Consider the following 5709-nt stretch of genomic DNA (forward strand, 5'->3'; position numbering starts at 1 on the left):
CTTAAGAGATTTTCACGTTTTGTCTTAAACACACATTGGTCACATTATTGCCTCATTAGACTGCCTTAACTTTACAACTTTTAATTGCGACTGTAGTGTAGTTCGTTTATAGCCTAACATTAGTTTTTTTACTTCTAGCAATTGCATTTAGGCTTCAAAAATCATAAAAGTGCTGAATATTATTGAAGATTACTGGCTGAACAAAATATACAGTATCATAAACCTATGTTCACCACAGAGCTAATTTTCTGCAACAATCCAAAATCCAATGGAAAAACGCATTGGCTTTAGTCAAAGGAACCAGGGAGATGCTAACTTCCGGGTTGGTCTACAATAATACGTCATCCCTGCAGAACTCTATTTAAAGAAATGTATTCTAGCAGTTCAGTCATCATTTTTAAATGCAGACTCACAGAAACAACAATGCAAATTGTGCTGCTGTTATGAGATGTTTTGACCAAAGTTGCTTGTCTGTGTATTGTATGTAAGCCAACTTTCACAGGATCAGTATTAAGAAACAACACATAGTGGAGACACAGTGGTTGCTCACTTCAATCACACACACAATGCATGATTTCCTCTCATACTTGAATGTAATGGCTAACAACTGACAGGTTAACATTCAACCACATCAGTCTCTAAAATATGTGGTCATTTGGGTTAAGAATAGAGGTAAGCAGACATCTGTAACGTCTCGGAGTGTCATGGAGTGTTTGTTGCAGTGACCTTTACTTCTGAAAGTGTCAAATCATTCTAGCTAATTCTAAGTCAGCAGTTTCAAAATAGTTTTCAATGACATATAGAAATGATTAAACAGGTGTAATATTCTCTTCCTTTAAGTGCAGTTGTGCCTTGACTGACGTAAAAAAACAACAACAATTTATACTAAGGGACTATAAGATGATAAGACAACAGCCAATGTATTAACTGTGTTTGTGGAACACAAAATGAAAGGACATCAAACACACTGGACATTTTTAACTTTACAGCTCTTATGCACTGATGAAATCCTGCTCAAGTACTAGAACAAAAGTCTCATTAGATAAAATGCATTGAATAAATAGAAGGGAAAACATATCAAGCTCCTGTTTAATCTCTAGATTTGAACAAAATGTCTGTGCAGTGAAATTCTGTGAAGTGAAAAGTGCTCCAGTGGACCTGCTCAGTTGCCAAAAGATCAGAGTGTGGCTGTACTTGGCAGCTGAAAATGTCTGAATGAGGAGCAGTGTGTTCCTGGAAAAGATTCTTAAGTCCAGTGAACCAACAATGGGTAAATAAAGGCTAACAAGACTGAAAGTCTACAGCCATGCTAGCAGCTCTGTGAGGCTGTACGAACTAGATGCCAACATGCTCACAATGACAATACAGTAGCTGTGTTTTCATCCACATGTATTGCACATTTAAGCAGAATTCAAGTATATTGGCAAAAGAAAACGTAAATGAATGATTGTTACCATCCACTACAGTTATGCGATTATTAGCAGTTGGTTGATTGAGATAAGCGGTAGGTGGTGGTTAGTGGTAAGTGGTAAGTCTCTAGTATGAAAACCAGAAGAGGGCGCTCCAGTCGAACAGACAAGACAGTTTTGGTGAGAATGTTTCTGTCCCATTATTTTAGTCTGAGAGGCTGGTGCTCTAATGTGACACCCAGTTGCAAGGGAATTTCGTATATAGAACCTTTAAGTGGCTCAAAGAACTAAAGAGTAAACGTCAGGTTTGATCACCTGCTACTTGTTGCTGGTACTACACTGTAGTGAAATGGAACTTCACACAGACATTAGAACAGTACAGTAATTATAGAACAGTAATTATACTGTGGGTGAAAGAAGGCCTACATCTGCTAACTCAGCACTTCTCCTGTTGTCCCTACAGGTCAAGCAGGCGTGCATATTAGTCTACAGTATATTACTTAAAGTGACAGAATACAGCCACCTGCTTTATCCTACCCGTTGAAGATCCGTAGATGGTGCCACCATGATTAACACTGTGGTCTTCTTTGGAGGAACATTAATGCTGCTGCTTTCTTTACTGTCAGAGGTGTTTGCAGTCTTTTTGTGGAGACCAGCTTGCAGCTCTCTGCAGTCCCCTGTAGTCTCGGACTCTTTCTCCCCTGGCGACAGAGTTTCAGCAGGCTTACACTGTGTCGTGCCAAAAAGGCTCTGGCACAGGAAACTCAGCATGTCCTGCAGCATCGTCAAACTGGGGCTAACTGTGTCTGGGCTACTGCCCACTCCTTAAAAACAAAAACACTTCACTGTGTCTACGGTCTACTGGCTGAAAGCAAAGAGTTGAATTAGAATTAGCTGTGTAGAGGTCAGGTGAGGATAACGCAGAGACTTTCTCCCACTTTACTACTCCAGCTAAGTGCGTCTCATCTTCTTTTTAGCTTTTTGTCATTAAAATCCCTCGTTGAAAGATTTCTAGGCTCAGATCCATAGGCATCAAATGCAGCAGGATAAAAACGAAATGCCCCAAGCCAGCTCTTGCCACATAACTTCTGAGGCACGATTAGGTCTCCATTTAATGAAACTTCATAGAATGAGGGAATGGTGGCAGCGGCAGCAGACAGGACTTGCCTCTTAGCTGGCTTCAGCATCAGCAGCCAGAGAAATGCAGCAGAGGGAGCCTCCAGAAACCTGCATCCTCACTGCAGCTGAGCCCAACCAATCACTGCAGCCTATACAGCAAGGTCCAACTGTCAAGCCATGGAACAAGCCCCTCAGCCAATGGAGGATAGGATAGCTGCATGGACATTAATTTATGTCTTGAATTGTCAGCGGGGAGGGCTTCCCTCACAGCAGAAAATCTGCTGAGTGATGCCTCTTTTTTTCCTCCCTCCCTCCCTCCCTCCCTCCCTCTCCTCATGCACTGCTTGAGTCATTCCGAGCAGACCGTCAGCATCCACCCGACGGCTGAGCTCCGCCGCATTTAAATTCTCAACACGTGCTGGGTTCCTCCTGCTGTGAAAACTACAGTGTGACGCAGCAAAGTCACTCCATTCTCATTGCTTCCACCTGCTTTCTGCAGTCTTGTCTTACTGACTGCACTGCTTGCATAGTATTGATCTCAGATAACTAATTATTGACAGAAACAAGAGAAACAATTACGGCATGCCCACCATAAAATCAAAAACTAACAAATACTGTAACCAGTCTCTCCACACCGGCATGAGGGATTTAGACTTATTAAAGAATAAGACTGGCATTATTCCATATTGTTCTCATTATTAATAATACATTTAATGAAAAGACCAAAACCAACAATGTGTTAGTCCATCTCTAAAGACTTTCTTACTTACCTACCCTGTCTGTAGCTCTCAGACTCACGCCCATTGGTTTCCACTGACTAGAAAACAACTCCTATAATGTCTGAAATCACGAACAATTAAATAAACATAATTGATGATGATAATGACCTTAAAAAGACCAGTGTGTAGGATTTAGTGGCATCTAGTAGTATCTAGTGTTGAAGTTGCAACCAACAGTTGATTTCAACCAACTGAATGCCTTATGCCTACTCAAAAAACGCAATGGTCCTATTTACAGCCAGTATTGGTTTGTCTAGGCTATTGTAGAAACATGGTGGTTCAAAGTGCCGGCCTCTGTAGAAGAGGGCCGACTCCCTATGTAGATAAAAACAGCTCATTCTAAGAAAACGAAAACACAATGATTCTTATTTTCAGGTGATGATACACTAATGAAAACATACCTATCAATATTAGATTCCATTTCTGACAATACATAGGAAACTCCCCTGCATATCAAATCAAGCGTTTTCTAAATTAACAGCCAGCGACCTGGAGTGATCGAGATGTTCAGAGGTTGTACTACAGACATTAGAAAAGAGGAGTAATATACAACAAAGAGCAGCGGGCAAGATGGAAATTGGCAGGCCAACTGATGTTAAGCAAGAACAAACCATATGCAAAGAGTGAATGACTCTTGAGGGACATGTTACCCAGTGCAACAGTGAGGCTCATTGGTGTGTTTTTTTATTGATTTTGTTGTTTTCATGGGATTTGTCATCAAAATATTGCCTTATCCTGCAAAGTAAACTCTAGTTTTAATTTGATTGCTGTGATCTGGAGTTGCAGCAACAGTCCAGTATTGCAAGCAAACCAAGTATTCAGGTGAGCAGACAGGTTGTGATCAGTTTCCCAGTTTTTTACTACATTATCTAGTCTTAATTATCTGGAAGTAGAAATGGTAAATGGTAATGGACCTGTACTTGTATAGCACCTTTCTAGTCTTCCGACCACTCAAAGCTCTTTTACACCTACTGCCACATTCACCCTTTCACATCCATTCCACTCCCAGTGATGGCAAAATCCAATCGAACAGAAACTAAATCCATTCATACACATTCACACACCGATGCACAGCATCAGGAGCACTTTGGGGTTCAGTATCTTGCTCAAGGATACTTCGACATGTGGTGGGGAGGAGCCGGGGATCGAACCAACAACCTTCCGATTAGTGGACGACCCGCTCCACAGCCCCCATGTTGGTAAACTGACTCAAAATGTGTACTGCAGTTATCCATGATACCGTAAACATACTTCCAAAACTAATCCAATATCTATAATGTCACAACTCAGCTAAGGACAAAAAACCTGAATTACAAGACCAGTTTTACTGCTATTATATGCATTATTACTGAAATATAAAGATATAAAACTAACAAGGTTTTTGTTTGACTGTTGTGTCTGTGTTGTTTTTTTTATCTTAAAGGATACTGAAGGTATGTATTAAAAGACTAGGTGAGAATTTGTCTCAATTGTTAAAAATATTATTAATATAATAAAATTATATTATAAATTTAGTGGATGATGGAGCCTGAAGTAGGTGCACATGTTTCTAGGTGACCTTATATTTGTATTAAAAAAGAATCCACTGTTCAATCCAGTGTCTGTGGTGTACAGTGTCTACAGTAATGGCTTTTCTCTAAATGCTTTTCTTTGTTGTCCATTTCCATTGCTGGGCAGCTGTGTCATTTGAGGAAAGGTAGACAAGCTGCTGTCTGTGGATTACTGACTAATGGCAGCGAGTCAGCATTATCTTATCAGCGGGTAGGGAGGCCTGTAAATTCTTCTTCATTTGGAAAGGCCTCTTATCTCATTTTAAACTCACCCGTCATACACGTTGTACATTGTACGACAGGAAGAGGAAGAGTCACAGTTTATTAGACTATTGTGTACTACTGTTACACTGGATATCTTTGAAGGGAGTGCGTTATATGTAAGGATATTAAATATTTAATGCTCCACAGTGGCTGAGCACCACACACACACACCACACACATTCAAAACTAACCGCAGGCAACTGATGCCCCGATAAGCTCTGGTAAAACACTAATGCTCAGGGCTCCAAATAATTCTTTTTCCTCACTGGCAACTGTCCTGAATTCTACATGTCCCAGCCTTAAAGTTTTTTTTTCATTCTACGTAATAAATATAGTCTAATAACTTTTCAGTCCGTTTCAGTAACTTGCATCACTTCAAGTCAGTAACTAACACAGACAGAGAATTGTATAAAAAGTTTCCAAAATATCAATAAAACTCATTTCTTATGCTTACAGGAAATAATCCGCTCAAAATCCATCCAAATCTCTGGTTTTACACAAACTTCCTGCAGTTATTGTGTTCACTGTTTGGATTCACTGTACTGTTCATCAGTGGTTCTCTACTGTTATTGTTATTATTGAATATAA

The 5709-nt window shown here is 40.0% G+C and overlaps 1 protein-coding gene across 1 annotated transcript in view; it reads right to left on the reverse strand.

The window, feature by feature from the left end:
• slc25a25b (solute carrier family 25 member 25b) overlaps nt 1–5709 on the reverse strand; it is a 24624-nt gene that overhangs the window by 15849 nt on the left and 3066 nt on the right. The window lies entirely within an intron of this gene.

Source organism: Morone saxatilis, unplaced genomic scaffold (genome assembly GCF_004916995.1).
Source record: "Morone saxatilis isolate NCDOM2014 unplaced genomic scaffold, NCSU_SB_2.0 Contig21, whole genome shotgun sequence".
In the NCBI taxonomy this organism is placed as follows: domain Eukaryota; kingdom Metazoa; phylum Chordata; class Actinopteri; family Moronidae; genus Morone; species Morone saxatilis.